We start from the raw sequence: 11,816 nt of genomic DNA on the forward strand, positions 1-11,816 counted from the left end.
AACGCAGGTCGGGAGAAGCGGTAGAAGTATATTGTTCTTTGTTTAAAATAAATCAATGCACTAAAATACACCATTCCAAACATTGCTAACTTAGAAATCAGATGTCCTTGCAGAGCCTTAACTCTATCTTCTACATCCAATTTCGACTGAAGCTGTCTGGTGATGCTTGCTATGTCCATTTTTGATTAATGTAGTTTGTTAACAACATTATGGATAAAAATGTTCGTCTTTTACTCTTGCTTTTTTGTGGATCCCAAGGTTTAAAACTCTGTAAAAGACACACACAGACACATAAACAAAAAAGTAACTCTGCCAGAGTGCCTATTTCGGGTCAGTTTTCCAGGTCACAAGTCCGGATAAAGGAGGAGGGTTGGGATTGTGACATTAACAAAAACAATAATTGCTAAAAGAAATCAAATTTGTGGTTCTAAATATATACTAAATGCTTTCAGGGTGTTTCTATTGACTTTATGTCTCTTTCACGATGTTATTTCTCTCTCCTACAGGGTCCTTTATAATTACATGACCAATTATGCAAATTAGGCAATGACGTCATCTAGCGACTTTGTCCTCCAGCTTCACTGTTTATATTATGCTAACATAGCTGTGTCGCGTAGCGCGTCATTATATACCAGCTAGCCAAACTTCAGTAACCCTACAAACTTCACTGCTGTTTACTTTCCTGTCTTCATTTATTTGGGAAGTAATAGCAAAGCTGTACGTCTTAATTTGTTTCAGAAATCCCTCAGTCAGAACATGCTATATTATGTTTAGGTGGAAACTAGCGAGCTTACTTGCTGCTAACTTCTAACTCTGTTAAATTTCGTAAATTCTGTTTTCATGGATGCCTGGATATTAAATGTAATTGTTACATCTGGTAGAGCAACCACACTGATCATTTTATTACAGATGAAAGAATTTAGACAGTTTTTCAACTCTCGGTAATGCTGCAGTGAAGAAAATAATATATCGCGATATATATTGTTACCGCACATGCTTCAAAGTATACCATGATATGGATTTTAGGCCATATCGCCCAGCCCTACCTCCAAGACATCACTTTGACCGTAAATCTGAAACTGCAAAGACCGCACACACATTCTGTAAAGGATGCCTTCATCTGCCTCATTTGCAAATGTTACAGCAAGTTCAAAAGTTTGTCTTTAGTTAAATTTCTTAGTTTACAGTTGAAGTAACTAATATATTTTTCTTCTTCTTTTATTTTTTCAACCTTCTAGCTCTTATGGAGAAGCCCAGTTTTCCACATGTTGCAAGTCTCTAGTCGGATGCTGATGTTGGATGTGTGGAGCAGTGTGGCTGCTAACTGCAGATCATGGTTTTAAATGCAGAGAAGAATTTGAGGTTAAGGGTCTCCATGCTGTTCTGACTCTCTTTGAAGAGACATAATGTGTAACTCATGTAAAATTGTTTGAAAAGGAAAAGGCAAATGTGTTTGTAACGGAGCGGAAAGGCTGATTTTATTTCCAAGATGTTTTGTGTTTTTAAAAGGAAGGAAACCTTTCTCAAAACGGGCAGAGCAGTGGAGCCGCCAAGGGAAAGCACATAATTTAAACTGTAAGATTAAAAATATAATTTATTATATTTAAATAGTTAAAAATGTAAAATGAATTAAAACAACCTTGGCCAAGGGATAACACAATAAAAATCAATAAAACACAACATTAAAAGTCCAGTGGGATCCACCACGGCATAAAAGTCACAAAAAACTAAGAAATCCAGCGTAGTAGTAAAAGAGGGAAACCCAGTGGAGTCCTCGCCTTCCTCCCCGCATTCCACGTCCCGGTGCACTGAAGGAAGAGAGGGAGCGGCAGTCACTATTCCTTTCGACAGTTTTACTTTATAAAAAGGGATAAGTCAAAGACTTACCCCGGGTGGGCAGAGCTCTCAACTCCGCCCGCCGCTTCTTTAAAACTGCAATCGGCACCAGCTGTCTCACTGCTTCTGCTCTCCCGCAGTGCACAAGCTGGCTCTTGTCATTATTGCCGTCTGACTGCTCGCTGCGCGTCCCTAGTCGCTCGTGGTGGCGCGTCCCCAGTCGCTGGTCATGTCCCCTCTCGAACGCCAACTCCAACCCTCTTATGTGTCATTGAGCACTCTGTAAATTACCTTGCCTTCCCTCTCAGGTGTGTCCAATTAGTAAAGACGGGGGAAAGGGCGGAGTCTCTCCAGGACAATTTGACGGTAACTAAAACATGCATAGTAGAAAAACTTAGATAACTTGTCCCTTTCCACCCCGTGACATGTTACTAGAAAGCTACAGAGGCTGCAAAGGTTGAATTTCATATCACCACCACAGCACTTGGTTTAATTGATTTGGTTATCCTACAGAGAAAGAGGAACTTGAAGATATTTGTAGCTTATTTTAGGTTTTAGAAATGTGCTAGATAGGATGTAGAAGTATAGTAGAGACACTGACACTGCCCTGGATGTAATATAGGCCTAAACGTGACATAAACTTAGGAGTAAACTTGTAAGAGACCCTCCCCACCTTGAGCTGTGAAAACAGGACAAAGAGAAGCTAAAGCTGAGTGGAAATTCCCCAGGGGATACCTGGGTGGGGACCTAAATGTTTGTAACTGGATAACTTTGGCTTGAAAGGGAGATGGACTTTTATGACCCACAGGAAGTCACGTACACACAGGTACATAAACATATATACACATGCACTTACACACAGGTACGCAGGCACTCGCGTGCTCGCACGCACACAAACATACAAACACAGTGTTTAGTTTTATGGCACATCGTATAGAATGGGGGTCACTTCTATGTCATCTTGTTTTCTTTGTTGTCCTGAGGTTTTAATCCTGTTTGATGTTTATTACGAGGTTTGGAGCAGTAGCTTCTAACTGCAATTTAACACTTCATTATAGAATTATTAAAATTAATTGTTGCATTGTTTCCCAGATATCTGGTGAACTTGGGTGTTTACACAAAAGCTGAATTCTTTACAAAGGACCTGTTACAAAGAATTAGAGAATTGCAAATTGTCTCTGTTTATTGCAAGAAATCAAATCAAACAAAATATTGTAACTGTTCTAAATAGAAGCAGCTTTCACCCTTTACTCTATAGTAAATGGCTTTTTGTTATTCTTAAAAATAATTATACTTCTTTATTGAACACCACCATAAGAAGTCACACACAATTTCTGGTGATGTCAATAAGAAATATAACTGCATCTTTAAATGTTCCATAATTATGATGAACCACATTTTTGGTACAGTGACCACAAATCAAAATGAGACCCAAACAGTTTCAGTCCACTGTTTGGCTTCTTCAGAGGGTAAAGGCCCCAAACCAAAAATTGCAGTCTCTTTGCAGGTGATCCCACCTCTTGTTGATAGAAATCAGCTGCAGCAGCACCAGTGGGCAGAAGAACCTTAGGAATTTTTACAGGCACCCCCTTTAGTCAGTTCATTTGGTATTCCATTTCCTGCAGGACACGAACGATTGTTTAAAGGGGTTACAACTGCATGAGTTAAAATTTACTTACAATTTACTAAATCTAAAACAATTTTCACTGGTGGTTTTGTTTTATTCACCAAAAATAAGATAACATGCCAAAGACCACCGTGTAAAAAAAACTGTAGAAATGTAGAAATCACGTCCTGACTAGTTAATCTTTGAGTATTTGCTACCTCGCTTTCGATGGTCTCATCAATAAAATATGAATCATAGAAAAGACATGATAGATGAAATAATATGATATTAAGAACAAAATGTATTGTCCCTTGATAATCCTATTTAATCTGATCAGCATTTAGCATTTGTCAAGGAAGTTGCTGATGAATGTAAACCTTGAGTAAAAGGACCTCTAGTGGTCAATCCCTGTACAGGTAAACGCTGCATTTGTGTTAATGACCAGTAAGAGCTTTAAATTTGTTTTTAAAACCAGAGCGACCCATAAAAATAGATCCAAGACTTAAAAATAAAGTATAAAATAAACTAATCAGGAAAAAAAGGAGAAGACTAAAACACTGGCTTCCAATCACCAATATTACTTAAGTGCGCACAGTGCCACGGCCACTCAGCACAGTCACATTTGAAACAACAATAATCTGTTAAAAGCTACATAAATTATAACCCACTAAGTTTTAGCAGTTACCCTGGTATAGAAAATGAAACAAACACACACCATTATTTATTGATTAATTTTTTTTATTAAGTAATGTTTTTTCAGTTGAAGCCATTTCAAGTCTATTTAATAATGCTGTGTTAGAACAGGCACTTTAAAGCTCTTTGTACTGTAAGGTTAAAACCCCACAGTATTAGAGAGAAAACCCCAGCAATCAAACGATCCCCTATGAGCAAGCACTAAGGCGACGGTGGGAAGGAAAAACTCCCTTTTAAGAGGAAGAAACCTTCAGCAGAACCAGACTCAGGGAGGGGCAGCCTTCTGCTGTGACTGGCTGGGGGCATAATTGTGATGTAATTTTATGCTAAGGAAACTGAATTTTAAGAGAAAAATGATGCAACAGCATGTGCTGTTTGTTTGTTAAGTTAGTGATTTACGATGTAGTGTATGAAAAATGGTATAAAAGTAAAAATTACAATTACAAAAATCACACATATTACTGTACCTATTATACAAATTGGACTTAAAAGTCTTCTGATTGTTTGATTCAGGGCTGAAATTCCTGTCTGGGCAAGGGAAAACACATATTGAACAATTGCTGTGAACAGATTGTTCAATAAGGTAAATGGTGCTAGACAAATATTAAGGATGTGCCTGATGGGAAAAATTGCTCCTTGGCCCACAGACACAACTAGAGCTCTAATAAAGGGATAAAAGGCTGAAAGATTTCTGTGAACTCTGGAAAGAACAGTTTCTTCATCCTCTCTTTGACGACTTCTTTGGACAATATTTTGTTCATTCTCTTCAGATCTGTTATCTGAAGAGTCAGGAAGGCCAACATTGGTGGGTGAGGTAAAAGGCACTCGAAAAATATTAAAGATGTGCCTGTTCACAAAAAATATTCTTCGGGCCACAGTGTGCATGAAGAACTGTTGTATATTTTAGTCTTTGCATCTCGTTCAGTTGTGTTAATGTTGAATACACTTGCCTTGTTTCTTTTGACTTCTCTTGTGTTTCTTTTGTCATCATTTATTTCCGTGGAGCGAAGTGCATGTATGGAAGTGACTGGGTTGCATGCTACTTCTGCTTCAAGTGAGAGAAAGGAGGCAAATTCACTGAAGCTGGGGAATTCACCACCGTCCATGAGTGTCTTTGTTACATGCCTGTTCCATCTTGTGTTTATCCAGTCTGGCAATTTATGCAACAGTTTCTGATTTTCTTCACAGTCATTGAGTATTTGCAGTCCTTTCACGTGAGGCATAGCAAGTGTGCATGCATTCACAAAATCAGCAAAGTTCCTTAGCCCATCAGCATCTCTCGACTGTATTTTAGGCCAACTAGATAACTTCTCTCTAAATGCCCTTTGTAGCACGAAAGGCTGGCCATACCTTTGGTTTAACTTTGCCCAAGCATCGTTATACGCTTCTTCATCATTTCTGAAGAAAGTCCCTTCAAGGCACTTGCGAGCTGAGCCAGTTACATACCTTTTCAGATAGTACAGTTTATCTGCTGCTGACATGCCAGTTTGTTCAATAAGTGACATGAAAGTGGATTTCCATTCAATAAATTTTATTGGCTCACCACTAAACATCGTTGGTTCTGGCGTGGGGAGTCTATTTATTCTTATGCTGTCTTGTACCGCCTGTGCAAGCTGGCTGACACTAGGAGGGGTTGTTGGCGCCGGTATGGAGTATGATGGTACAGTGTGTTTGGGTGTGTGCTCTGGGTTCACCTTTTCCATCTTAACTGAATATGCATCATCAAGTTGCGACAACTCTCTGTTGTAGGCGTCCAACCTGGCGCGAGCGGCTTCCACCTCCCTTTCGGCTTTCAGGCGTTCCAACTCTGATGTTTGAACTGCCATTTGTTTCTTATGCTCCTCTTCTAGAGCCTTTATCTTTTCCTTCTGTCTTTGTTCCTCTTGTACAATCTTGTACTCTGCCTCCTTTGCTGCTAGTTCTGCTGCTGCCTCTGCTCGTTTTGAAGCAAGATGTGAGGCTGAAGACAGTTGGCTACGTTTCGATGCTGCAGTTGAACCATAGATGGATTGGGCATAATCATGTTCTAATAGTCTGCGTAGACGTTTTCTTTCATATTCTCCATCAAAATCTCCATCTACACCGCTTATTCTTTCCAGGATGACTTTCACGATGTCATGAGTAACTGCTTCACATGCATCGGTTTTTCTTCGTATGTCCGATGAAGGTGCAATGTGACTTCTCATTTCAGTGTACAGCTTTAGCAGTTCATCTTTTCTTTGCTCTACATCATCTGCAAGATCTGCCATTTCTTTCTCTGAAATGTCCAACTTTAATCTTTCTCTTGTTTCTCGCACTCGTATTTTCCATTGTTCATAAAGAGTTAATAGTCTTTTTTCTTTTTTACTTCTCTCTTCTTTCTGATAAGTTAGCATTTTTTCGGTTGGCACCTTGGCTCTTTCTGAACGTCTTGGAATCGCGGAGTCACTTTGAGCTTTATCTTGTGGCTCATTTAATATTTGTTCTTTGTTTGCAAACTGTTCATTAATGTCTTCTTCTAAATCCTCCATTTTAACTTTATTTTCCTTAAGCCTTTCACCGTTTTATTCTCTGACCTGCTTCTGCCATCTGCTGGACGTTGTGGGAATTGCCGTTAAACCTTGAGCCCTCGTGGTGTAGCAAAATGGCGGCGGTCAAGCTCTTACTGTAGCATCCAGTCGAACTGAGAAGGCCAGAACTGATGGTTGTTGAATGACCTTTATTATTCCTTGCCGTGAATCAGACAACGAACCAACGTAAGAGCTAGACAAACAAATGAAACAATTACCATATTATTCATGTACAGCATCTTAACCGCTCATTACGCTGGTCTAACCGTTATCTATTAAACTATATAATACATATTATACATTTCAGATTGCTCAAATTAAATCTTATACATTACAAACCTTGTTCCCCTGTCGACTGTAGCTAGAACCATTTGTCTTCGTACAATTTAACCATAATCTTCTCTCCCTTTTCTCCGTTAGTATTAGTTTTCCGTTTTCTTCCGTCTTTTTTGTACATCCAATTTTTACCGTTACATCATTCACTTCCGGTCACACAGGAAGTTACCAGAATAAAAGCACAAACGTTACATTACGTGAATGTGGGCCAGCTTTACACATCCGCCGCTACAAAAGGGCTTACTCTTTGAAATTCATTCGGTCACAAAACGTCTTGAACCTTCACCTCCCTGAACGTTAGTATTAACCATTAAGCTAACCTTAATATTAACCTGCTGTTCTCGAGGAATGGCAACCCAGACAGGAAAAAACCCGGGGTGCTTCCGCCCTTGGGATTACGCCCCCGCTGTCTCACCGTCGATTAACAAACAACACACTCCCCTTTTTTAATTATTTACTTTTTGTGTTCAAGTTTTACGGCTTGCTCTCACGTAGAAAGCTCTGTTAACGTGGAATGAAATTATACTGGTCGGAGGTATTAAAGGTAACTTCTTAGTGTTTTTATTCAGAAATGTAAGATTGTGGGAAGCCGAGTTAGCTTAAAGCACATTGGCTACTAGCATATTAGCTAAATAAATAACGGAGGCTTGTATTTTTGTATATATTTCTATGGTGCTGTAAGCCAGTGTTAATTGACTTGTTTAGCTAAATAAATAACGGAGGACTTAACGGCAGTGATTTTGTCGCTATATCTAGCGAGTTTTCAGACGCCTTAATTGACTTTTTTTTTTTCTAAAAAGCGACTAGCGACAAATCTGGTGACTTTTTTCTGGTGTTATTACGAGTTTTTGACGTGGAAGCACGTATCGCTCTTACAAGCAGCGGGAGCTGCCGTGGGCACCTCGCCCGTGCCAAAGCACTCACAAATTTGCGTGTCATCCTTGCGCAGGGGCCATGCTAATCTTCTCTGTATCGTATCCAATTTAGCGTACGCGCTTGCCGAAGCCAAAGCACTCACAGGCGGCCGTCCTAATGCAGCAGTTGCCCCCAGCTGCTGTCAGAGCAGGAGCTTTTTACACCTACGGGTCCAAACTGCAAATGAATTGCGCATGAGCGAAACCGCTGCTCCCGCTCTGACTATAACGCAGGTCGGGAGAAGCGGTAGAAGTATATTGTTCTTTGTTTAAAATAAATCAATGCACTAAAATACACCATTCCAAACATTGCTAACTTAGAAATCAGATGTCCTTGCAGAGCCTTAACTCTATCTTCTACATCCAATTTCGACTGAAGCTGTCTGGTGATGCTTGCTATGTCCATTTTTGATTAATGTAGTTTGTTAACAACATTATGGATAAAAATGTTCGTCTTTTACTCTTGCTTTTTTGTGGATCCCAAGGTTTAAAACTCTGTAAAAGACACACACAGACACATAAACAAAAAAGTAACTCTGCCAGAGTGCCTATTTCGGGTCAGTTTTCCAGGTCACAAGTCCGGATAAAGGAGGAGGGTTGGGATTGTGACATTAACAAAAACAATAATTGCTAAAAGAAATCAAATTTGTGGTTCTAAATATATACTAAATGCTTTCAGGGTGTTTCTATTGACTTTATGTCTCTTTCACGATGTTATTTCTCTCTCCTACAGGGTCCTTTATAATTACATGACCAATTATGCAAATTAGGCAATGACGTCATCTAGCGACTTTGTCCTCCAGCTTCACTGTTTATATTATGCTAACATAGCTGTGTCGCGTAGCGCGTCATTATATACCAGCTAGCCAAACTTCAGTAACCCTACAAACTTCACTGCTGTTTACTTTCCTGTCTTCATTTATTTGGGAAGTAATAGCAAAGCTGTACGTCTTAATTTGTTTCAGAAATCCCTCAGTCAGAACATGCTATATTATGTTTAGGTGGAAACTAGCGAGCTTACTTGCTGCTAACTTCTAACTCTGTTAAATTTCGTAAATTCTGTTTTCATGGATGCCTGGATATTAAATGTAATTGTCACATCTGGTAGAGCAACCACACTGATCATTTTATTACAGATGAAAGAATTTAGACAGTTTTTCAACTCTCGGTAATGCTGCAGTGAAGAAAATAATATATCGCGATATATATTGTTACCGCACATGCTTCAAAGTATACCATGATATGGATTTTAGGCCATATCGCCCAGCCCTACCTCCAAGACATCACTTTGACCGTAAATCTGAAACTGCAAAGACCGCACACACATTCTGTAAAGGATGCCTTCATCTGCCTCATTTGCAAATGTTACAGCAAGTTCAAAAGTTTGTTTTTAGTTAAATTTCTTAGTTTACAGTTGAAGTAACTAATATATTTTTCTTCTTCTTTTATTTTTTCAACCTTCTAGCTCTTATGGAGAAGCCCAGTTTTCCACATGTTGCAAGTCTCTAGTCGGATGCTGATGTTGGATGTGTGGAGCAGTGTGGCTGCTAACTGCAGATCATGGTTTTAAATGCAGAGAAGAATTTGATTGTAAGGTACACGAAGTTAAGGGTCTCCATGCTGTTCTGACTCTCTTTGAAGAGACATAATGTGTAACTCATGTAAAATTGTTTGAAAAGGAAAAGGCAAATGTGTTTGTAACGGAGCGGAAAGGCTGATTTTATTTCCAAGATGTTTTGTGTTTTTAAAAGGAAGGAAACCTTTCTCAAAACGGGCAGAGCAGTGGAGCCGCCAAGGGAAAGCACATAATTTAAACTGTAAGATTAAAAATATAATTTATTATATTTAAATAGTTAAAAATGTAAAATGAATTAAAACAACCTTGGCCAAGGGATAACACAATAAAAATCAATAAAACACAACATTAAAAGTCCAGTGGGATCCACCACGGCATAAAAGTCACAAAAAACTAAGAAATCCAGCGTAGTAGTAAAAGAGGGAAACCCAGTGGAGTCCTCGCCTTCCTCCCCGCATTCCACGTCCCGGTGCACTGAAGGAAGAGAGGGAGCGGCAGTCACTATTCCTTTCGACAGTTTTACTTTATAAAAAGGGATAAGTCAAAGACTTACCCCGGGTGGGCAGAGCTCTCAACTCCGCCCGCCGCTTCTTTAAAACTGCAATCGGCACCAGCTGTCTCACTGCTTCTGCTCTCCCGCAGTGCACAAGCTGGCTCTTGTCGTTATTGCCGTCTGACTGCTCGCTACGCGTCCCTAGTCGCTCGTGGTGGCGCGTCCCCAGTCGCTGGTCATGTCCCCTCTCGAACGCCAACTCCAACCCTCTTATGTGTCATTGAGCACTCTGTAAATTACCTTGCCTTCCCTCTCAGGTGTGTCCAATTAGTAAAAACGGGGGAAAGGGCGGAGTCTCTCCAGGACAATTTGACGGTAACTAAAACATGCATAGTAGAAAAACTTAGATAACTTGTCCCTTTCCACCCCGTGACATGTTACTAGAAAGCTACAGAGGCTGCAAAGGTTGAATTTCATATCACCACCACAGCACTTGGTTTAATTGATTTGGTTATCCTACAGAGAAAGAGGAACTTGAAGATATTTGTAGCTTATTTTAGGTTTTAGAAATGTGCTAGATAGGATGTAGAAGTATAGTAGAGACACTGACACTGCCCTGGATGTAATATAGGCCTAAACGTGACATAAACTTAGGAGTAAACTTGTAAGAGACCCTCCCCACCTTGAGCTGTGAAAACAGGACAAAGAGAAGCTAAAGCTGAGTGGAAATTCCCCAGGGGATACCTGGGTGGGGACCTAAATGTTTGTAACTGGATAACTTTGGCTTGAAAGGGAGATGGACTTTTATGACCCACAGGAAGTCACGTACACACAGGTACATAAACATATATACACATGCACTTACACACAGGTACGCAGGCACTCGCGTGCTCGCACGCACACAAACATACAAACACAGTGTTTAGTTTTATGGCACATCGTATAGAATGGGGGTCACTTCTATGTCATCTTGTTTTCTTTGTTGTCCTGAGGTTTTAATCCTGTTTGATGTTTATTACGAGGTTTGGAGCAGTAGCTTCTAACTGCAATTTAACACTTCATTATAGAATTATTAAAATTAATTGTTGCATTGTTTCCCAGATATCTGGTGAACTTGGGTGTTTACACAAAAGCTGAATTCTTTACAAAGGACCTGTTACAAAGAATTAGAGAATTGCAAATTGTCTCTGTTTATTGCAAGAAATCAAATCAAACAAAATATTGTAACTGTTCTAAATAGAAGCAGCTTTCACCCTTTACTCTATAGTAAATGGCTTTTTGTTATTCTTAAAAATAATTATACTTCTTTATTGAACACCACCATAAGAAGTCACACACAATTTCTGGTGATGTCAATAAGAAATATAACTGCATCTTTAAATGTTCCATAATTATGATGAACCACATTTTTGGTACAGTGACCACAAATCAAAATGAGACCCAAACAGTTTCAGTCCACTGTTTGGCTTCTTCAGAGGGTAAAGGCCCCAAACCAAAAATTGCAGTCTCTTTGCAGGTGATCCCACCTCTTGTTGATAGAAATCAGCTGCAGCAGCACCAGTGGGCAGAAGAACCTTAGGAATTTTTACATGCACCCCCTTTAGTCAGTTCATTTGGTATTCCATTTCCTGCAGGACACGAACGATTGTTTAAAGGGGTTACAACTGCATGAGTTAAAATTTACTTACAATTTACTAAATCTAAAACAATTTTCACTGGTGGTTTTGTTTTATTCACCAAAAATAAGATAACATGCCAAAGACCACCGTGTAAAAAAAACTGTAGAAATGTAGAAATCACGTCCTGACTAGTT

General features: G+C 39.4%; 3 long non-coding RNA genes and 1 other non-coding gene across 4 annotated transcripts; 1 reads left to right on the forward strand and 3 right to left on the reverse strand.

Annotated features, from left to right (window-relative positions):
* Positions 1-1,450: 1,450 nt before the first annotated feature.
* LOC145430291 (uncharacterized) lies at positions 1,451-7,165 on the reverse strand. Its single transcript, XR_013910765.1, has 2 exons — positions 7,024-7,165; positions 1,451-6,877 (listed from the first exon to the last, which is right to left on the reverse strand). It is a non-coding gene; the product is annotated as an uncharacterized LOC145430291 (long non-coding RNA).
* A 240-nt stretch (positions 7,166-7,405) lies between these two features.
* On the forward strand, positions 7,406-10,249 carry LOC145430292 (uncharacterized). The gene is made up of 2 exons (XR_013910766.1): positions 7,406-7,564; positions 9,400-10,249. It is a non-coding gene; the product is annotated as an uncharacterized LOC145430292 (long non-coding RNA).
* On the reverse strand, positions 7,934-8,034 carry LOC145430552 (U6 spliceosomal RNA). Its single transcript, XR_013911132.1, has one exon. It is a non-coding gene; the product is annotated as a U6 spliceosomal RNA (small nuclear RNA).
* On the reverse strand, positions 9,753-10,338 carry LOC145430295 (uncharacterized). The gene is made up of 2 exons (XR_013910769.1): positions 10,064-10,338; positions 9,753-9,984 (listed from the first exon to the last, which is right to left on the reverse strand). It is a non-coding gene; the product is annotated as an uncharacterized LOC145430295 (long non-coding RNA).
* Positions 10,339-11,816: the final 1,478 nt, after the last annotated feature.

This window comes from Astatotilapia calliptera, chromosome 8 (assembly GCF_964374335.1).
Source record: "Astatotilapia calliptera chromosome 8, fAstCal68.1, whole genome shotgun sequence".
NCBI lineage: Eukaryota > Metazoa > Chordata > Actinopteri > Cichliformes > Cichlidae > Astatotilapia > Astatotilapia calliptera.